This window comes from Anas acuta, chromosome 1 (genome assembly GCF_963932015.1).
Source record: "Anas acuta chromosome 1, bAnaAcu1.1, whole genome shotgun sequence".
Lineage (NCBI taxonomy): Eukaryota > Metazoa > Chordata > Aves > Anseriformes > Anatidae > Anas > Anas acuta.
The window spans coordinates 119,079,468-119,106,653 of record NC_088979.1 but is presented as its reverse complement, the minus strand read 5'-3'; the positions used below and the strand labels follow the sequence as shown (position 1 = coordinate 119,106,653).

The 27,186-nt window shown below is 46.0% G+C and overlaps 1 protein-coding gene across 3 annotated transcripts in view; it reads left to right on the top strand.

The window, feature by feature from the left end:
- The window catches only part of LSAMP (limbic system associated membrane protein), an 878,636-nt gene that overhangs the window by 738,966 nt on the left and 112,484 nt on the right, over positions 1–27,186 (top strand). The gene's annotated exons all lie outside the window — the stretch shown is intronic.

Genomic DNA, 27,186 nt, shown 5'->3' with positions numbered 1-27,186 from the left:
ATACATATTACAGATACGTTCAGCTTTCTCATTATCATTCAGACTGGAGCTTGTTGTTTCTTCTGTGTAGTAACCCAAAATGCTCTGAATTTTATTTCTCACAGCAAATGTTTGAATCACTGGGACCATAAATGCATGCACAAATGGACTCTCCTCTTGCTGGTATTACTTGAAAGGCTCAGGGCTGACTGGGAGGTTGTGTGTTTATCTGCAAGGCAAGGTTGGGATGCATGGTCAGAGGTGATGCTTTACATGGGAGCTCACTGAGAACGAAGGCTGCCCTTTTGCTGAAAATCCTCCTTCAGCAGCGTGAGGAGCAGTGAGCATCAGCACACAGAATATGTCCCACAGCTTGTTTGAGGGGTTGTGGGAATGGACATGGCATGAAAAGTACTGGCAGAGCCCTGGGGATGTACCTGGCCTCACTGAAAACTGCAACCGTGCAGGTAGCCTATTGCTGGTGAAGTCTGACTGCACGCAGTTTCTATTTACCTGTCAAGGAAAATGTAGGTGCAAATGAATTTTAGAGCCATGCACATGTATTATTAATTTTATTTGTGCCCATTAGACACAGGCCTAAGCAGCAGAATTGAGTTCTCCAGCCAAGCTTTCACTTAGGTATGCGGGTGTCCAGCTCTGAGCTACTGCCACCTTTCTGAGGATGAGAAAATTCAGGCACTGGCACATATAAACTCTGGATGCCTCTAAACAAGGTGTCAGTGGATTGTGGATACTAAAAGACCCGCTACAATATCATGCTTTCTTCTAAAGCCCCAGGTCCCAGAGTGCTGTAATTGGATGAAACTTGAAACTCTAACACAGCTTCGATTTTTCTAAAAGTAAATCTGGTTTGGTTTGGAAAAAAAAAATAAAATAAAAAGGAAAAAAAAAAAGGGAAAAAAATGAGAACTATGAAATCTTTTACAATTTGGAAGAGTTAGACTCATTTTAATCTGTGCTTTTATTAGTTTAAAACTAATAAATAATTCATTTGAAATAATCTTAACTAATAAAACTAATTTATTAGAAACTAGTATATGTTACAAAATATTCCCTTTCCTCTCCCAGTATAATTTTCTCATATCAATTATTATTATTATTATTCTCAGATTTGCAGGTTGTTTGCCTGAAAAAAAATAGTCTGTCGCTAGTGCAAATGAAAGGAGATTAGATACTGAGTTGTAATAAGCTTTTTTATTTTAATTTAATGTAATTTATTTCCTACTCTTTTTATGTCATAAATTTAAAACCAACAGCTACGTGAAGCTGTGGGCATCCTGAACTCAAATAAATAAAATGCTGCTCCTGAAAGATGAAGGAGCAGGGTGTTCAGCTGTGTCCAGCAAATGGGATAGCTGTATCAGAGACTAAGGGGTAGGTAGATACTGGATCGGTGCATTACAAGTACAGAAGGCCACTGCCATAACCACAGTGCCAGGCGAAAGAAATAGGCAATCCTTGGGACACATCACAGCCTGTGTTGAGATCATTGCAGGTTAATGGAATTGCATTTTGGGGGCAGATCCTTTCCTCCCTTCAGAAGATGAGCTTTCCCTGAGATGAACTCTGCTGGTCAGAGCTGTAGGAGTGTATCACAGGCTGTCCTCTGATGGGATCCCTCCCAGCTGGGCCATACTGCAGAGGTCTAAAAGATGGGTAATGAAAGGACACAGACAAAAAGATTACATCCTAGTAGCCAGCTAACAGTGGAAAAACTCCTTTTGCAAACTGTTGCCATGAGGTGGGTTATCCCCTACTCTTCATCTGTCTTTCCCCCTTTTCAAATTCAAAGTCTTCTCTGCTGGGAGAAGTAGACATCCACTACAAAAAGGTCGAGTATAACCGTGGCCATCTCTTCTGTCTTTCTGACCCAGGTGCCTCATTTTGGGGTGACATGACTAGAGACTCTTTCCATTTACTACCCCATGTATTTCTGGTGGTGTCTGATCAGAGGAGCGGAGAACTGGAAGGACCCAGAAGAGGTGGTCTGGTCTTTCTCTGTGCACTGAGAGAAGATCAGCTAGACACCGGCTGCCCCTAACATATATTTTTTGAAGAGACCCTGCACCTGCATAGCCAGCGTGTGGCCATTCATTCATGCTTTTTGCACTTGGAAAGCTTTTACTATGATCTCATCTGAACTGATTTTGTTACCAAGTATTTCTGGTCCTTCCACAATACGTGGTGGTAATTTATCCTACTTTTTCTCAAAACTACCTCTCACCTGCCCATGAACCCTTGTGTCTTAGACCTCTCCAGTCTAGATTAACAGGCTTACTTCTTGCAGGCCATATTTTCCAACCCTTGCATTGTATTTCGTTCACTGCTGTCTGTTTTTTTCCATACGTTTCCTTAACTGTCCCAAACCAAAGCAGGAGTTCCAATTCAGAGCCTTTTGTGCAGATAAAAGGCAAATAAGTAGCAGCCATGTTTTGCATATCATGCTTAGCTTACCAGAATAAGATGAGATTCATCTTTTTTTTACAACAACACCTCATCTCTTATTTAGTCCGTGCTGCTCTTTAGACCTCAGGTACTGGTCTGCAGGCGCTCAGTCCCCACTTGTGCCATTGAACATTAATTGTTATTTCCCCCCTTCCCAAGCACAGCGCTTTGTGCTCGCTGTTGTGGGATTCTTTCTAGTTGTTTTCTCCATGGAGACCACCACTTCGGGTTTCTTAATCCTCCTCGTCTCCAAGGCACTTGCCGCTACCTCCAACTTGGTGCCACCGACACAAGTCAGGTGCCCTCTTCCTGTTCCATCACAGAGGTGTTAATTGCAGCATCAAAGAGATCAGGGCAGAGAAGTGGACTGTGGTAACAGCCCACTAAAACCTCCATCCCGACAGGTAGGAATCTATTGATTGCAGCTCTTTGAAGCGTCCTGATGGTGATTTAACATCCACCATCTTTTCTTGGCTTGCTCAGGAGGCTGTCAGGCTTGCTGAAGTCAAGTTATATCACATACTGCTCCCTCTTTATCCACTATACCACGTTTCCTATTAAAAAAAAAAAAAAAGGAATGATACTGGGGTGATGGGAGAGATGCTTGCCAAAAGTACATTGGTTATTTTTTCCTTTGCTGTGTTGTTATCCTCTAGGTGTTTATAAATGGGATGCTTAATCGTTCCTTCCAGTATGCTCGGTAACTTGTTCCAGGAGGGTGAGTCGTAAAGGGGACCTGGTGGCTGCCCCTTTCCCAGCGTTATCTTGGGCCCTTGTTCTTTTAGGGCTGTAGCCTCAGGCCCTTCTCAGGCGTAAATGTCAGGGGAGAAATCCCTGCAGTTCTTACTGATCAGGGTCATAGGCATAAAGGCGCGGAGATATTAGCAGGCATGGGGTTTGAAAGTTTTGGCAATGAAGGCTTAGTCCTGTCCAACTCAAGCTGAAGGAATAACTCTCTCAGCTAGGAGCAAGCAGATGGTTGCTGTTTTTGCTGTCAGGAGCCTTTACAACAAGGCATCGCTGTGAACGGAGGCGGCTGGGAGCTGTTCAGCGAAACAAAAACATTTCGCTTGCTTTGGCTTTGATGAAAGTTTAATCGGGAGGGTTTTACAGGTCTGAGGTGCTTTTTCTGGTCAAAACTGTGAAGAGAAAACAGCTAAGAAGCATTACCATGGCCCATCTGAAAGCTAACGGTTGCAGCTGGAGGTAAGGAGAACTCGCACGCACCCTTTAGCTCAGACTCTGGGACTCCTGCAGCCTTGCTAACATTGCTCATGATTTCCAGTTACTGAGTGTTCAAAGGATGTGGGATCTCCCTTGTTTTAATGTTTATTTCATGAAAAAAAAAATAATAATCAAAAGAGCTTTGTCATTTTGGCAGAGCAAAACCGAATTTGGAAACATCAGCAGCAAATTTTCACAAAGGGGAATTCTTGTTTACTGCTTGGCCCTAATCAGAAACTCTGAGTCAATGTATAGCAGCTAAAGGCCAAATCCCCCAGTTTTCTTTCAAGCTGATAGGCATTAGTGTGTGAAAAGAACCACGGGGCATAGCCTTCTCCATTATGCATTGCCTTTGTAGAGCTCCTCGCTTACAAAGACGCGGACTGACCGTTCATTCTTTCCAAGTGGTATAAAGATGTATTTGTTGTTGCTGGGGTTTAACCATTGAAAACTTGTTATTAACTCTGTGCGGTAGATTAGCCGTAGCCCCTCTCTGCCCACTCCCCTGAAATTACAGGACTTTGTGCTGGTGAAGCGCTGCAGAGCCAAATCCTTTTCCCACAAGGGTAGCAGAAGCCAGCCAGGCTTCCTTCGTGGAAGCACTGCCCCTTGTAGGATCCAGGTCTGGGGCTGAGGAGCGAGGGGGCTTTCCACCACCCTCTCAGCCCTTGACTTCCCTGCTGAGTCTGTGTGGCCGGTCTGTGTGGTGCCATGCACCTTGTAGTCTTTCCACACCCCTTTCTGTCATTCTCCTCCAGTTTATTCCCTGACAGAACATGGGGTTGGTGGCTGTCAGCAGATTTCTGGAGACCAGAGCTGACTTTGAGCTCAGCAGAGCCCACCTCCCCCTGACATTTCTGGCCTTGGCGCCCCTACGACTGGTGCTAGAAGCAGGGAGATTTGAAGAGAGCTGAAGCTATTTTTCCTTTGCTAGCCAAACAATAAGGATGTTGGAGTCAGGTGCCGTTCCCTGAGATATGTTTGCTTCCCTGCTCGGTGGGCGCCGAGCCCAGAATTCGGAGGGATCTTTCCGAGCACTAGCACTGTGGCGTTTTCAATTCCAGGGAGCCTGCAGTAGGTAAGAACGAGCACAGACCACTTTGTCTTTTTCAGGACATAGCCCCAGTGGGAAAATGACAGCGGATTTGGCATGCTGTTGCAAAGAATAATGAGATAACATGGGAGTATGAATTTTCTGAGAGGGAGGAAAAAAAAAAGATCATTTTACTGGGAGCGGTGGGGGAGAAGAAGAAAAGATCGGAGGGAGGAGATAAATTCAGATTACTACAGGGGCTGGGAAAGGCAGGACCAGCGTGCACAGAAGGAAGTGACAGCAGATCAGTTTGTTGGGGAAAATAAGCTGAGAGAGCAGGGAATCATCCTGGGGAACTGAAGCACAGTAGATCTTGCTACCCCCCTTCTGCTGCTATCGTGGACCGTAATTTCCTACCAGCAAAATAATTCTAGAATTTCAGGCACACAGTGGTATTGCTGGCAATCTTTCTAGGTTTTCTGTGCTGGTTTGTTTTGCCCAAGCTCATAAATCGCAGGAAATTGCACCTGGTGTTTCATAGTTTACCAAGGAACTTCCTGCCGCGCCCCATCTAATATTTTTATGGCCTCCCCATAGTGTCCTGATGCCTCTTAACTTCTGTTTTCCTATCTCTAGGCAGGGCTGGGATGTTACTGTGCAGGGTAGGTTTTGTCTCTGTTTTATAGGTTGGCTCTTAGCACTTCTTAGTGCATAAATCAGGAGGTTTTTTTCTCGGGAAATATTTTGGTGCTTGCTTTGCAGGTGCAGGCAGGAGACAAAAACAGAATACTTCAAAAAATGCTTACTCACTTTGGTGGAAAAAAGTATTGCGTAAAATACACTGAATGCTTTCCTAAGGCTGGGAGGAAGGGTCTTGATGTGATAATCCAGCTCCTTGTAGATAAAAATCATTTAGCTCGAGTGGTCTCTTCAGAGCAGTATCAGCTGACTTGGTGTGATTTTGCCTGATCAGCTGATTCTGGATTCAGAGCAGAACCGTGAAAGATTTTCCCTTGGTAGCTCTTTGTCTGATTGTCTCAATCTACTGCCCCATGTCTTAGCCTGGACCGTATGACGGTGGAGTAGGGACAATATTTGCTCTCTGCTCCAAACGCAGCAAGAACCTTGTCCCACCACCAAGTCTGCTAACCCTTGAGAGTGTCCCAATGACTCCTAATCCTAAAGTCAAGCATGTTCCTGCTCTCATGGCTGAAACAGCCATGGCTGTGGTAGCACAACAGAGTTGTCTTGACCTGTTGCAAGCCTTGAAACTTGACCCAATTTGCCCATTATGGGGGGTGGTCCCATCAACACCCTATGTGAAGTTGTAGCTTCCCACTGCTTGCATCCTCCACGATGATGGCCACCGTCTTGTCAATGTTAACAATTTTTTCCCCACATCCTCTTGAGATCTTTTTGCAGAGGAAAAAGTGCTGGTGTAACCTGGAATTAATATATTATTCATTGCATGTAACAGACCTGTAACTGCTCAGTAGCTTGAAGATGAGCAATAAGGTTTTTAAAAAGAAGAAGAAAAAGTCTCAAAAGATCTGATCTAAAGCTTTGGATTTCTAACCCACGATAATAGGAGAAGATATATAGCTAGTCTCCACTAGACGTTTTTGGATCAGCTTGTCTCTTCGCTTGCAACACAGATGAAAGCTGAGGTTAATTATGCTCCACATTTCTCTGTCTCCGATCAACCTTTTCCATAGCTTTGCTGTCCATTTTATTTTCTTACTTTCATTTGAAAGAAATACTGCCAGGTTGAGGTTAGCCAGATTTGTGGTTTGTTTAGCTGAGGTTTTATTATATCCTAGAGATACTGGAAGTAGCTTGGCTTCCTAAAGAAATGAAGTACATTGGGTTTTGTTTGAATGGGTATGCTGTGTGCCTGTCCTTCCACTTGGCTACCTCCAGCACCCCTCGTATCCACTGAGACCTTGCTGGAGAAGAGCTGCGGCCCCTGAAGTTCTCACTAGTGCCTCCTATTCTCCTGCATCCCATACTGACAGGTCGTGTAAAAGGCTGCGTGGCTGCAGGTTGGTTTGGAGCCACGTGCGTGCCAGCTGGCTGGTGTGCCACGTTGACTGAAACTGGCCAAGAGCCCTGAAGGTTATCCGAGAGATGAAACCTTAGGACCTAGGACACGGTGGTAAACCAGGCGTTGTTAACTCCAGCGTTTGTGGAGCAGCATGTTCCTTTCGCCTGCTTTTCTTATTTCACTGGTGCCTGTGGAGTCGATGCTGCAAATCTGCCGTGCCCAAAGCTCCATATGGGATTCACTTGAACTTCCAGATTCCTGGGGTCCGGCAGCTCAGGTTTTGTGTTTTTGGCTGCTGTGCTGCTGTCTATGTTCATTGTAGCAGTGTGTTAGTGGGTAAGGATCTGGATGAAAATCTTTATTCCACTGAAATTAAAGGGAATTTTGCTTCATTGGAGCCAAGGCTTCATCTGAAATTGGAATTGGCTAGAAGCAGATTGTAAAATAAACCTCAATTGAGCCAGCAGTTCAAAAACAACATCCAGGCTGTAGAAAGAAACAAATTTATTTCCTGCTTTAAAAGCTTTCCATTTTAGTGTTTAACATGCAATAATTACAGAAGGAAAGAAATGGGCATTTCAGGAAAAAGAACAAGGCGATAGACTTTCTAATATGAGACTGTCGTTTTAGAGCTGACTTGGGAATTTAAAGGGTGAGGCAAGGCAGGTAGGCATGGTATCTGTGCTGTGTCTTCCTACCGCACGCTTCTGTCTGTGTGGTGTGTATCGATCTCAACCCATCCCGCGGTAACCTTGTGCTCCTACTATTTGTCTCTATCCAGTTGCTGGCCGTCATCTCACTCCTCAGCAGATGTGCCGTCTTTCTGATGTGTGTACAAGCTATGTCTTGTAGGATAAGCCTCCAGCTGCTTTCCACAAAAACAACAAATGATAAATTCCATTAAGTAATAGGTTTTCAGGGCTTAGATTTTGTTGTGTTTTTTTTTTTTTTTTTTTCAGTGCTCTAGTTCTTCTTTTTATCTTTAGAAATATTGGAATTACTACCCCAGTAGCAGCTCCTTACTCACCAGAAAGTGAAGAAACATTCTGAGAAAATAATGACTTAATATCACATTTCCTGTATAGCTGCTAAAATATCATTAGTTGGTTGCTTGGGAAAAAAAAATAAAATAAAATCTCCAAAATAACAGAATAGCAGCTTGGTTTAATAAAGCCTGAGATGTGATAGTTAAGTGGGGGAAAAAATAAAGGACTTGCCAAATGTGCGTACAACAAAATAGACAAAAAAGAAACAGATATTTAGACATATGGCTTCCATTTACCGAGTATTCAGACAGGGAGCACTTTCTCAAAACCCAACCACAGCTTTTGAAAAATGTCTTTAAAAAAGAAAATAAATATTAGGTTAAAAAGCGTGAATCTCCAACAGAAAATGGGAGAAAGGTGATGGATTAGAAACACAAAGGAAGCAGCGGGGTTGCTCCTGGGGAAAAAACAAAGGTTTGCCTTGGCAGTCTGAGGGAGCACATGGAGGCTGTGGTCGGTGGTGCTGGGTCCTTGCCTGCCACAGCTCATGGAAGTTAGTGGGGAGACCTGTGGTGGGAGGAACCAAGCCCTGTTTGAGAAATTGTAGTGGTTTCTGGAAGTCTGAGAATACTATCAAGAGATTGCTTTGTTTCTCCAAGGCACATTGGGAGTGCCATCGCTTGTCTGACCGGATTTTGCTGGAAGACCCTTTGAAAATCCCCAAATGGGGTTTTCCCAGCTCTCATACCAAAAGGCTGAGGCTGCTGAGTGTTGGGGAAAGCCACTTCTAAAATTCCCTCCATCTTCACGTGTCCAATTTCCCTTACGTGGTCTACTTGATAGTCCTTCTCCAGTCTTCCAGAGACATTTCCAGGAATATCTTCATTTATTATGTTGACGCATGTAGGAATGGGAAACAGCCTTAAAATTTAAAACTTTCAACAACTCCTCAAACAGCAAAGTAGACTATAACTACATTTTTCTTCCCCTTCCATGAAAGTTACCTTTAAAAAAAAAAAATTGCAAAAAAAAAAAAAAAAAGATAACTAGGGAGGTCCTTTTTAATGAAATGAGAATTGGATTTTGGTGATAAGTTTTAATTTAGGGCAAATAATTTAATTGGAATGACTCATTAATTTGGGGGTGCATAAATTGGGCCGCTGGCAGCCTATTATCTGCTTTTTTTTCCCTTTCTGATTCTTCTCTGTCAGCACTACAAGAAAAGCCTTTTGCCTTTAATAAGGTAAGGAGACACTCCTTTTGAATTCGTGGAGAAGGGACTCTCATGGTGACTTCAGTGTACTGGCAACTCAACTTTGAGAATAGACTTAGAGAATAAGTGAGGCATCTGCTTGTGTTGGGTTAACCAGGGGGCTGAGATCTCAGCTCTGCTGTTGGTGAGTACATCCATTAATGTGTTAAAAGCCACTGCAGGCAGGCAGAGGAAAGTGCAGAGTGAAGAGCCTTTCAAAGGGAGAGGAGCCAAGAAGCAAGATCCTAAACATGAATTCCTTGTCGCCCTCACACAGGTGCCACGGCAGCAGCTGTAGTCTGGAGTGTCTCTTCAAAATGATTGTCCCCTTGTTAGGCTGATGGGAATGTGACTTTTGGGTATGTTAATGCTTTGAATGCAAAGAAAAAGTTCTTTGCGAAGTAGGATAAATCTCCCCAAATAACCACAGAACAGACTCCACTGTACAATTCCAATGATGACCTTGGGGATTATTAACACATAGAGCTCCCGATTCATGACTTTATCTGAAAGATTAATCTGCTTGTTGACCTACTGGATTGAGATTGAGAACAAAAGTTTGTAAGGACGCTGCTTTTGGCGGTCCAAATCAAGGTACCTTGGCTCTCTCGCTGCCAATGCCTTAACCTGCTTGAGGGGAGTGTTAACAGGGTACCAGTGACCATCATTTTCACTCCTGTGAATGTTTCACGTGATTTGTTATCTGACTGTGTTCCAGGAGAATATTTACAGGAGTACAAAGCCTGTTCACTATCTTTGCCATTGAGGCTGGGACCTTGGCTTGGCCTATACTGCCTCTGCGGGCAGTGTCTGAGCAAGGCCTGGACTCCAGGCCAGATGGCACAGACCAGCTCGTGTTCATGCTACTTGGTGGCTCTACCTTTTGGAGCAGAGAGATCTTGTCCACAACATGCCAGGCACCGGCAGGGAGGGCTGGTCTCCTCCATGTTCCCAGTGTTGCCCCCACAGCCCTCAGACATGCTGATTTTGGGGTTGGTTGATTGATTTGTTATGTTTGCTGCTTCAAAGTGCCTGAAATGATGAGAAGGCTGGGACGCAGTCTGGCAGACTGGTGTTGTTACAAGAGGATGCCAAGAGCGTATGGAAGGACTTGAAAGCCCAGGGCCTGTGGAGTTGGTGTTGGAGGGCTCTCCCAGGTTCAGGGAGCCAAACTTGGCGCTGTCCCCCTGTCTGGAGGGGGCTGTCCACATCAGCTGTGCCTGACACAGGGAGGGGAGCTGAGAGGGGATGTATTTTGTCATTCCAGAAGAGAGCCTGGGGTTGAACTCAGGTCTGTATGCACAGCTCTCCAAAGGACTGGAGCAAAATTGCGAGGCCATGGTGTGCTCTCTGGAGCAAAGTCTAGAAAACCCCATGGACAGCAAGACGGAGCCTTTCAAGGTCATCAAAGATTCACCTTGTCTTAACAAATCCAGGATGTGTACATGATTCCGCCAGATAAATTGCACAGGTGGCCTGTCAGAGGCAGGACTAAAATCCAAGTCCAGAGATGCACTTCTCTGTCACCCTGTTTTTTAATAGTAACTCTCCCAAGGTTGCAGCTCTCTTCTGTACGGACACTTAGTCACGCAAACTGAAGTGGTATAGTACAGGTGAGATTCATCACGCTTAATCATCTTAGACATCTAAATGTTAGTAGTGCAAATTTAACGTAGATCTACATAGCAAACTTTTGGATGGCTAAAATTTGGTGACCTGAATCCACCTTGATACACAGGAAAGACGAGTATGCTGTGTAAGAGACTAGTTCTGGGGATCCTGGCATTTCCCACAGTCTAACACTGTCTCCTTGGCAGATTTGGCTGGTCTTGACTCTTTTTCTTGCTATGACTTGGATTTTGTGACTTTAGTGTAACAGTACCTTTTCTTTTAATCTGTAATCTCTTCCACGCTGGATAATGCTTTTGGTTATACCGCCTGATCTGTTTACCTGTCCTCACAACGAGCATCTGCATTCCCCTCCAAATCTTCTTGTTTGAAGCCTGCCATAAATTTGTGCAAGCTCTCACAGTGGAAGATTGCCATCTCCTTGTCTGAATACTCTTGCTTCTCACTGAGCCAGAGGGTGAGGGACTCCCCTAAAAAGATTTCTGTGCTTGCTGCTCCCTGAGCCACCAGCCCAGGAAAGCCCCGAGGCGCTTGCTAAATTTTTAACCAGATGAGTAATCCTACTCTCACCCAAACTATTCCAGGCTACTCAATTTTTCTCCTGGATTTTGTGCTGCCCTTGTCTCGCTAGTCCTTGAACTACTTTAAGACATCAGTAGTGTTGGACCCAAGTGCTCCTTTCTCTCCTCTTTCTTCTTCCTGAAGGGAAAGCTGTGTAAGAGAGAAAAATGAAGCACCAGCTATCTAGTTGCTTGCATCTGCAGTTCTTAGGAGCTGCAGTGACTGCTGTGCATCATCTGTGGTTCTGCAAAGCCCATTATTCCCAATGGATTTCACGGTGTTACTCTCTTCTTCCTGGGGTTCAAGAGCACACTGCTGACTGGTCTCCCAGACAGACTTTTCCACTCCCTTAAAAACAGGTAAACAAATGGAAAACAAAGCCCACCCTTCATCTCCATTTTTCTAATCCTATTGGTTTTGTGGGCACGTTTCTGCCAGCAGTTGCAGAAACTCCCAAGCCTGTACCTGAATAGCAGAAACTCTCCTCTCTTTGGCTCCTAGATCAAATCAAATTGCTGTTTATTTCATTGCCCTGATAAATTTTTTATTAACTGTGTTAGAAGTCTGTGAGGAGGAGGAGGGGAAGAGAAAGGAGAAAGCTGTTCAGGAATGTAGGCTGGGCAAAGTGCCCACGATTAATGGGGTAGCGGTGACCAGCGGGTAGTTGAAAATTCACCAGTGCCAACTGCCAGGAGCATTTTGCTGCCTGTGACAGCTGGTCATCATTATTGGGCGACTGCTTCTGTGTACATCTTAGATCTGTGTCTTTGCATGCCTCTTACCAAGTCACTCTCGATTTCTGTTTTGCAGGGACATACTGAAGCAATTAGGGCGTGCTGGATGGCTGTAGGGATGAGTGAACAGTGTTGAGCAAAATACAAATTCTCTCCTACTCCACCCCTAATTCCTCTATCTAAAGATGAGCTTAAGACCATGTCCCAGAGATAGGCCTCCTTCAGCACTGGATGAGCTTGAACTGGGGCTTTGACCAAGTGGCTGGGTAGAGCTGGCAGACCTCATTCCTCGCTGCTATGGGGCCCATGGTCTCTTCAAAGACAACTTCAGTCTGTTCTGGCTGTGATAGCCATCTTTAAGAAAGCAAAACCAGCCTTTTGATGCACCGTATATGTGACCTGTGTGTCTACTGGTGCCCTAGTGAAACAGTGAACACCTAACCCTGGTGAAAGGTTGCAAATTCAGATGGCTTATACTGCATGGTTGACAGTAACAAGGGCAAACCAAGACCACTGCCTGTGCCATCCAGTTTGAAGGAAAGGGAAAAGTGTTGTATGGAGCTGCTAGAAGCTCATCTATGAGGCTTCTTGGGAACGTAGCACATCCAACAGGCAAAGGCAGAGTAATTGGGGTACAGAAAGACCTCAGAAGAGAAGCATTAAATGCAATGCAGGTGCATTCAGGTCAGAGTGAAGCAGCTATCAGTGCAGAGAAGGTAAGGGAAATAAAGGCCTTGTATCCATTTTCATTTCAGTTCTTGACATGGAGCTCCCCATAAGGGATGGTTGTATAGCTTATTAGGTGTTAAAGACTTCTTTAGGATCCAGAGGGGTCACAGAATGCCCCTACTGTGCGTGACATGAACAGAACATGTGACATAGGAAATTGTTATGGATGCTAATCCTCTTTTTTTTTTTTTTGTAGTTTCGGTTCCTCCTTGGCCTGTGATACTCAGCCACTAGCTAGTCTTGGAAGTGGGAGCTGAGACCGACGGAAAGAGCTGTCTCATGCTCTTAGGAAAATGTATCGTCACGGCTTCAGCTTGCTAGCCCAGTATTATAGAGCTAACAGCAGAGTCACCTGATGCCTTTTGAAAGGCATAACTAGGGCACAATCGACACCATGCAGGGAGAGAAGGAATGTAGGATTTTGGATGACTAGCTTTTTTCTTTGTGCGGCAGACTCAGAAGGCTTGAATGGGAAGAAAATGTGGTCCTTGGGATGGATCTACCATTTGGCTGGAGAGGAGGTTCAAGTGGATCTTGAGGAACATATTTCAGCCAGGGATGTTGTGCTTGGGAAAGAACGAGGACAGGGAGTCTTCCAGACTAAAGTTTCTATCAGATGCAGCACCTCAGCAAGAACATGCTGTCAGTAACAATATTGTGTACTTTCTCTAAGTGTGAGTGGTACCCATGCTGTGTATATTTTAACTTCTTTTACTTCCACATCTCTACAATAGAATGTAGTAAAAATTACTCTGCCAAAACCTGAGTACAGTGATATTCTGGACTCTGTCCCCGTAAGTCATTGTGAAACAGCCTACAAACCTCCAGAGGCACTAGCTAGCCAAGGGAAGGAGGAGCTCTTTAATTGGATCCAGAGTGCTGTAAATCAGTGGGAAAATGCTTCTCGTAACTTGTCTGGTATTTTAGTTTATCGTCAGTTAAGGTTGCTTTTCACGGGGTCTCAAAGTATTTCACAGTTCAGGTTCTCCAGTGAATTTGTTCATTAGAGGACCATTCACTGACTTGCCTGGCATGGTTAAGCAAGTATTCTTGTTGTACATCAGTTTACTTCTCCCCGCCTTTTGCTGCTAGAGAGTTCTTGCCATTCCCATTGTGTCTTCATTTCGGCTGTTCACAGTGACACAAAATGTCTCCTGCCCGAGGTCAGTCTTCCCATGATGAAAGTCTCCCGTGGAATTAGTCAGGCTGGAAGACAGGCTTATATCAGAAATACAAGCCATCGGAAAATGGTGGCAGGCTGTCAGTTCCCATTAGCTAATGCTACCTGGACAGCCTGCTGCCTTCCCACCATTGTAGGCGGGAGAGATGAGTTTTAATGAGCAGCAGAGGGAATGGAGGGACAGTGAGGGAGGGAGAGGAGGGGAGGTGAAAGTAGTTTGGAACTAGAAGTGATATTTTTGGTAGTGGACCACTTATTTGTGTGCATGCACGTGTCTGTGCTAGTGAACATGAGTATTTAATTGAAGCAAACGATAATCTTGTGGCTTGCCAGACCTCTCCAGGAGCTTTTGGTCTCATTGAGTGATTGCATCTTGTCCATTCTTCCTTCAGTGACCTCCTCCTATTTGTAGTCCAGCAAGATCAATCAAATCAAGAATTGTAGTGAACTGAAGAGAGAAATATGCTAAAATCAAAGAGGGAGATATACGGATCCTGGCTAACTGGTAATGAAGTGGAAGATGTAGCATTTGATAACTGATTTATACTAATGCAACATCACTGACTTCACAGAAGTCGCTCCTGATGTATTCCAGGCTAGTGCTGTGGTGTGCTGGATTTGATCTAGGTGCAAAAACACCCTACAAACAACTAACAGAGTCACCGAGTATTTAAAGAAGTTGTGTAGTTCAGTGTGGAGGTCACAGCTAGGACTAACAAGGGCAGATCAGGAGGGGGATGTATTCAGCTGTGAAATAGCCTCCCAAGGACAAAGGTAGAAGAGTCATTTCCCAGCAACTTCTAAGACTAGTTGGCCAAAACACTATTAGATATGCAGCAGAGAACAAACCTGCCTTGCTGAATGCCCCCAGCTCTGGAAGATAGAATAAGTGTGCAAATGATTCCTCCGTCTCTAGAGTATGTGAACATCTGAGATCTGAATTGCTGCAGGTCCCATTCTTCTCCCTGGCATTCGACCTACATTTAAATTCTAATTGACTTAGAGTGAAGACTCGTAAAGCTTCCTCCTTTTTTGCCAGGATGCTGAATCCTCAATGAAAATATAAACTGTGTCATTAGGTATTGGGCAGATGTTGGGCATAAAGGAGATGGTTTAAGTTTAAAAAAAAAAAAGAGAAACCTGCACAGCTTGTTCCAATTAGTCATTCTGCATACAGAATGCTTGTGACTTGCAGTGACTCTGCTTTTGGTGAGGAAACACATTAGTTTAACTAATGCATCCCCACGGGATGTTTTTAACAAACAACGTGACACTGGCAAGTGTTGGAGATGTCATGTGCTCAGGTTAGTTTTCTGGATGGTTTCTCCATCTTCCTCGTGACTGGGAGTTGCTTTTACTTCTTCAGGAAATGTGTTGTCTGCCGGGCCACTGAGTGCACTATCACCTCGAACAATCTCACTGGGGATGTCCACCTCTACTCTGGACAGGGGCCCTGTATATGCTCAGTCCTGGGTCTGCGTGTTAGGTGTACCTCTCTTCTCTAGGTGTCTCCAGCCTTGTCTCCCTGTGTGGCACCTGGACCTGGTCCATCATCTCATCATGTCTGGGGCTGTTACAGACCCTGGTACCAGCACCAGCCTGTTCCTACCCTATTCAGATCCTATGGGACTGTGCCCTCCTGGTGAGGGCACTGCCTTGGTCACCCTCAACAATTGCCAGGTCAGGCTTTGCGACTGAGCCAGTTTTGGGTGAGACTTACCTCACTGGACTGCATACTTCTAATAGGTATCTAATCTGAGGTAGTCTAATTGGAAATGCTTAGAATAAATTGTCTTCAAAATCTCTTTCTCTCGCCTCCCCCTCCACCCCTCCCATTGACTGTAGGGCTAAGTTTAAAAAAACAAAATAAAAAATGCACTTAAATTAAATGTCTTGTATTAGGAGAGTAAATTGGATTCCCACCACCACCCATACCAGCTTACACTTGATATGTAAATGGCGCATCTTTTTGTGTCCTTAAGAAACTGTGTCTAATTGGGATGTCCCTACCCATGACCTGATTCTGACTGTCTCTAGGATAGTAAATAAGGTTCTGATTTTGTAAGCAGGAGGAGACTAGGCCCTATGTTAAAGGTTCCCAATAACCTGAGACAAAACATTTACTCCCTCATTATAGCCTATCACTACTTACATGCTCCTGGGCCTCCCAGTCTTTCTTTAGCTAAACACTAGCAATACCTCTTCTGGTTTGTGTGTAAGAGGGAACATTGCCTAGAGGGGCTGCTTGCATCATTTATTATCAGGAATTATTAAGAATATCTTCCTCTCCGTCTTGCTATCTGCTTGCAGGAGTTCTCCTGCTCTCCCACTGCATATTCACCACAGGGAAGTGAGTCTAGCATACTGTTGGGACTTGACTCAATGTTTGGCCATTACATTGCTGAAGGTTAGGGTGGAAATGGAGGTAATAATTCTGGTTTTGAGTTTAAAAGGGCTTGGGCTCTTTATATAAGAAGCAGGACGTGTTGCTTGAGCCTATAGAGCTCTCAGCATCTCAAGGCCAAGAGAAAAGGCGCATCTCAAATATCCAGCCGAACCCTTAACTCTGTCATTGTGTAGTGTCAACAGTAAGTCTGAGGAACGCCCTGGAAGATAGCTCCCCAGGTGTAGCTCCTCCAGCATGTTTCCACTTCCCTAGGAGATCTGGTTTTGATAAGGCCAGAGTTTCTGAGTTTTGACAACATGAGGCTCTTATAGTTTGGTTTCCTAATTCTTTGAGGCTGGACTGCCTGAGAGGTTGGAGTTCTTCCTTGTTTGGGATGCAAAAGGTAATACGTGTATTTGGTTTTGGGCTCATAAACATTGTGGACTGACAACCAGTAAAAAGAACAGAAGGAAATAAATCTCTTTGTGTTAGGCTTGCCCTAATGAAGTGTCTAAGGCCCCACAAAGACTGTTGGGGACTTCCATGTTGTTGCGGAAGATACTCGAATACTGCGACAGGCAGCAGATCCAAATCCTTTAAATAGGTTAATAAAATAGGTTGCCCCTCATCCACAGGGCAAAAAAAAATGAAGAAAAAAAAAAGGAAAAAAGTTCCTTTCTCCCTGCTCCTCCAGAGCAAGTAGCTCGTTGGCAGGGTTCCTGCGCCCGAAGGCATCGCTACATAATGTGTCTCGTAATGGCTGCACACCGCCTGCTGTGAGCTGTGGGATTTGGAGAGGAGCTACCCAGGCTGGCCAGGAGAACAGCTCGTGCAGCTGGTTCCCTTTGTCTTCCTATCACCTTGGGTTGCCTTCTCCTCGAGTGTGAAGGTGGCTCCTCGCCACAGACACGGCAGAGGGAAAGGCTGCTTCCTCTGGCAGATGGACGGCCCGGCCTGTCATGGAGGCTGTGGGCAAGCAGTCCCCGAGGGGACAGGGAAAGGGGGCTTTGCTCTCCTCTGGAGCAGTGAGGAAGGGTGCTCGAATATTTGGTACCTACTGGGGGTATCTAGGTCCAGGCCTGTGCCGTGAATGGGGGGATGTGAGCCTTGCAGGGGCCTCGCAGGTTCTCAGAAGTGATCCCGTGTTATCACAGTAGATCACCTAGGAGGTCTTATGGTGTCACTGTCATGCCTTAAAGCAGGAGACACTGAGGAGAAGTGAGCGGTTCGGGGGAGTGCTTTGTGTGCTCCTGCTATGCAAACACGCCCTGTAAGACTCCTGGCTATGCAGGAATTTGCCTTTCCAGAGGGGAGTAGTGAGGAGAGGCTCAGCTCTCTACCTCGCTCTGTTTCCCTTAATGAATTGGGGTCTTCCTCTACCATACACCCAGCGAGAGAAACAAGGGAGTGTGTGCAATCAGTTCTCACTCAGCTGGCCAACGAGATGTGAAATAGGTTCCAGGGTGGATGATACCCTTGAACGAAGTCACGCTGACTTGTTTGCTGCGATAATGTATGGACGCTCCTTCTGGTAAAGTCTCCCATGTAATTGAGCCCCGGTGCCTGGCAACTGGTAGTGGGTGAGTAAATTGTTGCTTTCGAAGGGAGGTTAAATGCTGCAAGCCTTGTTCACAGCACCTTATCCGACTGTCCCGAGCTCGCTCTCTGCCAATGGAAACTTGCCCTTCAGGGAAGCCCCAAGGCATGCAAGTGTCAGAGGAATTCCTGCCTCCTCTACGGGCATCCCAAATGCAACATGTTTTATACCGTGGAAGTCACGGTAGGACACTGTGGCTATTTCCAATTTAGTTTGGGGCATTTTTGCTCTGCAGCTCAGACTGTCACTTCCATTTCTTGCTCGGTATGCACTGAAGCAGCCCTTTTTTTCACTGACAGCTTTCCTCACCCTGTGTGCTCTCTCCTTCTCTGTCTTGCATTTTTTTTCTCCCTTTTCCTTCTCTCTCTTCCCATTATCCATCTTTTATGTTTGTTTCTTTTTTTTTTCCCTTCTCCAAGAGTACAATATGGGGGGGTTGCTCCTGGATACCCCTCCTGCTGTGTCACTCATTCCTATTGCCCACAGTAAGTCACTTCCCCCACTCTACCTCACTAGTGCCTAAATTTCTCCATGGGTATATTTAGAATGATAATTATGTGTTTTACCAGTGCAGGAATTACAGGTCTTGAACAGATGATGTTTGCAGCGTGCTTTGTAGTCCTTGATACACACTAATAATGAAGCCCATGCAGTAAGACCGTGGGAAGACACACAATAGAAGAAAGGATGCCTCTGGCCCAGACTAAAACAATCCACATTTTTAGTTCCCTTCTGTGAGGGACTTCATAGCCTTCAGTAGCCATGGCATCCAAGTAGATAATGTAAGGGAGGAACAAACCCCAGACTTTCCCTAATGTCACTGCCTTGCTGTTCTCCAGGCAGCTGTGGGGTTTCCTCTGGTTGGTACCAACTGGCTCTTGGAGACCAGCCTGGGGGCTGGCTTGGGCAAAACTGTCTAGACTCAGGAAATTCACTTAATTTAATTCCTTGCCAATTAACACAGACTTCTAATTACTGATTCAGCTACTGAGAAATGAAAAAAGCAATGAGGGGAAACCCCTTTCCCAGCCCTTACCCAGGCTCGGGTTTGTTCCAACACCTCTCCCCTTGGTTTGGCCACACATTATGCTCTGTCCCTGCCAGTCCCTTGGGCAGGATGTTGGGAGCATGGAGCACCTCCCTCCAGGACCTGTCTCCTGCCCTGTCCCCAGCAGAGGATCAAAACCAGGGTGCTTTTTCGGGAGTTTGGTGGCTTGTTTGGCTAGCATTTTCCAGGGAGTCTTGCATTTGGGTTGGGGATATCTGTTTTATTTTCCCTGCTTGCTACCACCGTCATCAGGCTGGAGCTTCTCAGCTGGCAGATGCTTGCACAAGAGTGGTTTTGCGGAGGGCTGTGCAGACACTTATGCATCAGTCCTTCTCTAAATTGGAAGTGACATGCTTGTCAAAGTCAGGCAGAGCGCGATCCCTGGGAAGGTGTGGGAGCAACTCTGCTGGAGTCAGATGAACGATGCCAAAGCAGAAACAGTGCGAGGGAACAGAGGATGACACTCCCTGTGACCAAGCAGAGGTACTGTATGCTAGATGGGAGGCAGGGGCTTCATTTTTCACCCTGTGACTGACAGGCTTACCTTCATCTCTATCATCCCAATAATAGATGTTGACCTCTTCACTCCAGCAGTGCAGTTTCACTTGACAAATCCTGCTTCTCCCTCCTTCCCGCGTGGTCTGTTACAGTAAAACAAGGCCATTCTATCAACTTCTGGCTTGTTTTTCAAAGGAAATGAATATTGCATGGTCGTAGTGACTGTCAGTCTTCTGAACCTGGGTGCTTGTTGGTTAATTTCCACCACAATTGGAGCCTCAAGGCTATTAGGGCTCCTGTATGCTTTGTGCAAAGTATGACCCACAAGGAAAGAAATGCTCCTTTAGTACTTCCATGGAGCAAAAAGCTGAAAGAATGAGCTCAGCCCTTCTTCAGGCTTGAGCAAATCAACACAGCTGCTCCACCTTAAACGGGAAAGCTGTGGGAAAAACAGAAATAGGCTCAGATAAGCTTGCGTTATGCCCTTCATCTTTACCTTTGCTTCCTCATACATAAACAGATATCGCTCACAGTGCCGTCCCAAGATGTGCAGAAAACCCTGTAGCAAGGGCGTGCTGCCAGCAGAGCCGTAGCACCCCGTATGGTGCAGAGCCCGTGCTGACTGTAGCGGCAGCCGCTCCTAATGGGAGCGTTGGGTTGTGGGATTTCAGCTGGGGAGCTGCTTGTGCAGGCTGGATTTGGGTTTGAGCACATGCCTCCATGTCGCTGCAGTGCCAGTAGGCAGAGGGTTCGCATTGTTCCCGGAAAAAGAAATAGCTGTGTCAAAGGAAAAGATGCTTCCTTACCAGCAGACAAATGAGGCTGTATCAAGCCGTAGTTCTGGTGTGCGCTCAGTCCGAGCCAGACTGAAATTACCAGCTCTCTGGCCAGTTACAGTGTCAAGGGTGGTAAAATGAACTGCAGCCGCTTTTCGGCTGTCAAACAGCCTCGAGGAAGGTTGTAAGTGCTGGTTATTGGCTTTGCTGATGTCCTGCTATCTCCCTTCTGTCCCATGGTCCTAGCCAGCACCTTTCATATAGCTCTGCTTTCTCTGGAGGAAAGACTCATCAGATCTCTAAAGCTTTAAATAGAGAATATATCCAGGGCAATCTGACACCGTGCTGGAGTGATATGAGGGAAGAAAAAAAAAGGTAATTTTCTTTTTCTGTTGTCCCGTTCTTTTATCTCTGAGACCTCTAGTCATAACCAGAGTAGCTGCAAACTGCAAGAACATGGAAGAGCACACTTTAGGGTTGCTTGTGGGAGCTCTGGCTTTGTTTCCTGCGTGCTGGTGAGGACCAGGACCTCTGTGGTATGCCTGTAAATGAGAGGGGCGTGCTTGTTGCATGGGTAAGCATGTGGAACATATGCAACTGTTTGGTGGGAGGGCTCTGAGCCAGCCAAATCCTTTCCCTTCACTCCAAGCTCCTTCCAACTATTCCAGCCCTGTACAAACATCTTCCTCTTCTCGTCCTTTCTCTCGCTTGTTCCAGCATCCCAAACTGGGGCCTTTGAGATCTGCCCCTCCATCTAATCTGTGCTTCCCTGTCTAATGACATGCGCTAATGTGTGCTAACAGATGTCTGAGCAAAAATTAGCTGTGGTGTCCAAATCAATTAGACTGGAGAGGCTATGCAGGAGCAATTGCTCAATAGGCTGTGCGGGTTGTTTCTTTTTTTTTCTTTTTTTTTCCTTTCTTTACAAAAGGTGAAATTCTGCAGCCAAGCCTTAGCCTGCTTCCCTGCCTTGTACACTCCACTTCCAAGCAGTCTACCTCTGTGCTTAATGGGTTCTGATCTGGTCTCCAGATGGAGCTGGCTCCACCAGCTGCAGGCAAACAGCAGCTGCTCTCTGAAAGGAGAGGTACATGCTTCTCCAGAACCTCACAGCATGGGTACAGCCGGCACGTCAGAGGCAGCTAAACGATCCTGGCGTTTTTCATGTGTTTGCCTGCTTCGCAGGAAAAGCAAATTAGTTTTACAGGATCAACGACTTGTGGAGCAGCATCTTGTGGAGAGTTCAAAACAGTCCATGGCACACGTAGGCTTTCTGTTGCGTGAAACCATGGCTAGGGCTCATCCAATGTAGTAGGGAAGGGTTCTCAGAGGTGTTGGGGAGTGGAGGACACACATCATGAAATGAAGTTTAGGCACCAGAAGATCTCCTGCCAAGAGGAGTGTTTCTCCTTCTGTAGTTTTATTGTGTCCTGGGATAGAAGCCTCTCTGTTCAAGGACTTCATGGTAAAGCTGGTGTTAGATTATCACGGGTGTCACACAGAAATGTTGCCTTTGTTTTTAATTAAACATGTTTCTCATGTTGCTTGTCAAAGAAATTCAGAGTCACAGGCCCAAAATGGAGCAATGTTGTTTGCAAGTGAAATACCGAGGTGCTCACAGAGATTAATTAGGGGAACGACTGTTGGTCTTTCCCTACAATCACTGCCACATGTGGATCATCTTCCTAGCAGCTAATGCTTGGTTGGTCTACCTTTGATACTGACTGCAGTTTTGAAGACAAGACCTATATTTAATGCGTAGAGTTGACCAGGAAAGTCTAGCACCTTGTGCACAAAGTGGAAACGCCTGACTTGCAGTGACCTATAAAAATAAGCAGCGGACTTGTAGCTCTTCTCTTTGTGACCTTTGTCTGAGAGCACATGCCATCAGGAATAAATATATTCTGAACAACTCGTTCACAGAAGTCCTTCTGAACTTGATTCTGCTTTCAGCCGCCTTTCCTTTAGCTGAGCCTACTTTTCGAGGACAAATAGTCTTTGAGGGTCTACAGCAAAATATGTCATCTTAGTCCTGCTAGTTTTGGCAGATGTAATTCCTTATCTCAGCTGCTGATTGCCCTCCAGTGCATTTCTCTTCACTCCTACCTCTAGTTTTTCCCTGTTTCTTGTAAGATGGTGCTTTACGAGCTGCCACTCACAAACCACAGAAGTATTTACTTGAGGTGTGCAAGTAAGTCAACCAAAAGAAGGGGTTTCAAATCATTTGTGTGCTTTGCTGAACTTCAGCCTGGGTGTGTTTAATCCCACTCAAGCTGCTTTTTAAGTCCTCTGCAAGCTTGTTTCTGATTTCCTACCTCCTGTCACCTTTAAATCCATTTTGCCATCAACATTTGCTGGCTCCTCCTTCCCTCTCCACCCTTCACAGTTAAGCATCTGTTTTTCAAATGATATTTTTCCAGTCATTCTAGCCTGTTTTTTCCAAACAGCATCATTTTTTTTTTTTTGTTTCCCCATTCGTATCTTGCTAAGCCCCCTTTGCTCTCAATATTCTGAGGCTTCTGTCCTACAGCTCCACATCCTCCTTGGGGGACAAACCTCCCTGCCTCTGCTCTCCCTCCCACTGCATCGCCCCCAGCCCCGTGCTGTGCCCACCTCTCGCACCCTTCTGTGCGTGCAGCGATGGGCTTTGAACACACACCAGCATCGTGCTTGGTTCTGTCAGCCAGGCTTCCCAGCCACATTTATCAAAATTATCCCACAGTTCCTTGCAGAGCCGAATATTAATAGGGTTCATTTAAAACCAAGAGTGTTACTAATGCTTTTTTTTTTTTTCCTAATGGGAGGAAACAAGAATTACCCAAACAAGCACGTGCACAAAGTGGGGCTGTTGGGAATAGGAAATAAAGCAAGTGAAATCCCTGTCAGAGGGGACAGAGCAGTCAGCAGGACACACGTGTGCAAAGTGCCCCAGTCGTTTCCTCCAGACCTGGTGGCAAGGCTGGTGGAGTGGGCCTCTGGTGCCTCTTTCTTCTTATCTATCTGACGCAGCTCTGCCTCAAAGCTGAGGGAAACGCGGTGCTCCCTCCTGTCTTTGCTCTGAAGGCTTCAGGAAGAAAATTAGAGGTGAACTCAAGATGGGGATGAGAAGGAAAGTTAGCTAGGCAGATTGCAAGAGGAAAAACATGCCCCCGTGCCATTTGCCCCTTTGTTGGGTCTCTTTTTATTCGTTTGTCCTTCTGTCAGATCTCTTTATCCAGAGCTACGTCAGCCCTGTGCCACTCCCCACTCGCAGGCACAACCACAAAGGTGCCGAAATCCTGGATTTTTCCTCTTACTTTTACTCATCCAAGGATCAACAACTGGTAATCAAGACATAAAGCGATCCCCCAGCGTTTCTCGATTTTGTCTGTGATTGCAGCATCCGAGCATTCATCTGATATTGCAGCATGCAGCAGCTGGGGACCTAACTCTGTTCGTGGTGCTGCGGGTAAGAGGAGAGCCTCACCCACTCCTTTCAGGAATTGCCAGATCACTCTGATGGAGAGAGATCCCAGTGATGCTCTGCAAATCCCTCATGCTGAGCTCTCTCCTTTTTTTTTGTTTTCCTTCTTATATTGACCTTTGCTGATCTGCTTAAACCAGCCCAAAGTGCTTTGTGGTTCTCTTGTGGAGAGCTCCAGGGCGAGGCAGCTTACACCAGCTGCTTTACCCAGGTTTTTCCTCCTCCTGTTCTGCCTAGCCTTGGGAGCCATCCCTGGCACGGGGAAGTGGAGGATCAGAAGGAACATCTCAAGTGCATAAAAGCACTCTGATTGGTACCTGGGAGCAATTAAAAGGCTGGTTCAGCATTCAGTGCTACGCTTTGTGGTGGTTCTCATGGTAATGTAGGCATAAAAAAAGCTGGTGTGGCTGGCATCAGAGCAGGCTAGCTCCATCCTGGAAAAAAGTGCTGGTTGCTGGGGAAGGATAGTATCACGTCTGCTATCTCCAGCCTTTGATTTATTCAGTGATAGGAGAGGGAACAGGGACTTGGGGGATGCCTAGAAAGCCTGGAGAAAAGTGTTTGCATTTAATTAAAGCTTGTGAGGCATCCAGGGCTTATGGGAGGTTGTCCAGTCCCGTGAACACATGAATGTCAGACCAGGGTGTGCTAGTGGGTAGTCCTAGATATCTCCTGTCTGTGAATGAAAAGGGTTGGTGTGGGTTGTCCAGGAAGGATGGGGTTTGTTCCTGCAGCAGGAAGAGAAGGGAAGAATGAAGATTAGGGCATCACAAGGGGAAACAGCAAAAGTGGTTGTTTACTACTGATGGGAAGGCTGTTGGGGATGCGTGTGTGGAGGAGGAGTGGGATGAAAAGAAAGAAACAGAAAACCTCATGACTTCTGGGGCGTTATGGAGCAAAACCAGATCCTGAGCAGAGTTAATTCAAATGTGTGGTTTTATAGCTGTTAATGTGATTCCTGAGGAAAAAGGCGGAGGGCTTTAGCAGCAGTTACGATAAAGTAAATCACTTAAATGGAAGCAATTGTGCTCCCCAGCCTTCCAGCCCGTCAGTGGGTTTGACTGCCGGTGTTTACGGAGGGAAGGACATGATGATTTTCATGCTCCTCATTCCAAACTTCCCTAACGCAAAACCCCTCGTGTCTCCTTCCAAGCCACCTCCTTGTAAATCTCCATCAACTCCATGGTTGTGTCAGATGTATGCCTCTGCAGCTAAGACTTAGTGGCCTCCTGTGCCCCTTCTCCTCCTTCCCTGTTGAGATGAATGTTTCAGATACACAAAGCTCTGTCTTTTAGACATTTTTTTTTTTCCATCTAATACTGTTTCCAGCCAGTTTTGCTCTGGGATTCTGCTAGGATTTCCAGGGGCTGTTTTGACCAATTGGAACCTGAGGGAAAAAAAACAACCAAAGAAAACAAAGCACAAGACCTTTCTTGCACAGTCGTTTCACAAGAGGACAAAATTTAATTGCAAAGTGAATTGGGGAGATCAGAGCAGCAGTGGCTGCAGGCAGTGAGGGGAAGTTCAGTGCTAATAAATGAAACGTCCCCGATCCAAGGAGAGAAAATAATCAGTGCAGCTATAGGACAAACTTGGGACATGACACCAGGCAGCAGCACCTGCCAAATTAATAACGCCCCTTTAATTTTGTCCAGCTATGCTATTAAGCCCTTGTCCCGTAGCTGGGTGCTCTAAGCCGTGCTGACTCAGGGAAAGGAGGGTAGCTGGGACAAAAGAAGGAGCTCGGGGAGGAGGTTTGTAGCAAAATGCAGAGCTTTTTGAGTATCTGCTTATTGGCTTGTGTGCTGGGAGGAGATGCTGTAGGCATTCAGTCAGCCTTGGAGCCAGCGCTGGGACCTGAGCATCTCGGAGCCCCCTGCCAGCAGCCTCAGCAGTGCCATTGCCTCGAGGAGAGAGCCCGCTGCCTACTCCTGCTGTAGTTTTGCTGTCCGGAGATCTGATGTGGTTCTTGAGCTGCTCCTTGGGAAGCCAGGTAACGCCCACGGCTCTTCTCCAGCTCACTTGTGGATAGGTGAGCTGAGCTGTCAGATTGAAGCCATCCTTCCCATTTTCTTCCCCCCGGTTCCCCAGGACAGAAGGAAGCTGAGCTCCTTCGGCCGGGGAGAGCAGTGCAGTGCTTCTGGCCCTCTCCATGCCACACACGGCCCATCCAACGTGCTTCTGGAGCAGCTGTATATTGGTGGCCAGGGATACCTCCAAGGGTGGGAGCTCCAAAGGCTCCTTCTCTTCCCTCAGGCTGTGCCCACCAGGTGGAACAAAACCATGCACGTGGCAGCGTGTCTTTTTTCCTTCCTCTCTCCCTATGCCCTCCTCTCCATTTTGTTATCCAGCATGGTGAGACAGAGCTCAGGCTCCAGATACCTGAGCAGGAGAGGGGGAGGAGTGGAAGATTTCGCCAAGCTGCTTCTAATGTCGCAGTAGCCTTGAGCACACCTGGTCCGGGAGCGAGGGGCATGGGGGAGAGCAGGGAAGGAACAGCAAAACGGATGCTGGGCACTGCAAGCGTAATTGCTGGCTTGCCTGTAGGTGAAAAGAGTGCTGCTGCCATTCCCATCGGGGCCAATTTGCTGTTGCTGCTCTTATCTCCGATGTTGATCAGGCTGCAGCTACAAACCTCCTTTGTCCAGGAAGGCATCTGAACCCTCTCTCGCCTCCTCCCACCCCCAGCTGGCGATGTGAAAGGGGACAAAGCAGGCTCGCCTGTCAGGACACGGACAGCTCTGCTGCTGAATTGGAGGTCTCCTGGCTCGAGAAGGAGGAGAAGGGAGCCTTAGGTATCAAAACTAGCTGCCAACCTATGGCATCCAGGTGCCCTATGCGTTGCTTGTGAACCTGAAATGAACGCCTGCCCTCTCAGGTTAGGTCCTAAACTTGTTTTTGGGTATTGTCTGTATGTGTCAAAGCACTCAGTTCAGAGCATCATACTATTAATTTGCAGAAACTACTTCTCCATAGACCCTGTGACCCCAGGGTCTAAGCCCAACACTGAAAATATGAGGCCTCCTGGCAAAAGCTGTCACGTTGTCTGTGGTTTTCATCAAGCCCCATGCATTCCCTGAGCCCTTTGTTTCACCCTTCTTCACCTCGTTGCCTTTAAAAATGGAACTAGACTACCTAACTCAAACAATGTTATTTTAAGCATCCTGCTTATCATTTTCTGAGGGGAAAAAAATACATTTCGGACTGAGTTGCCAAGTTCTATTGAAGCCCGGTTGCAATTTTTTAATTTTTTTTTTTAGGAATGGTTTAATATTTAATTTGGCCATTTTACAATGAACAGCATGCAGAATTAAAAGCACATTTTTGGGAGTGAACTACTAGTTCAGATTCTTTATTTAGCTCTTAGCTAAATAAAAAATAGATTTTTATTTTTAACTTTAGGTTTCACATTTTTATGGTACAGACCGGGGAACATCGCTTCATTTTGCTTATTCTGATTAAAACCAGTGTACTGTCCGCAGGCCCCTGTCAAGTCCTTCAGAGGTTGCAAAGACCGAGAGATGGTCTCTGCCCTGCAGAGCCTACAATCTAAACAGACCAGATAAAAAAGGAGTGGTAGAAAAAAGCATCTTTACTCCCA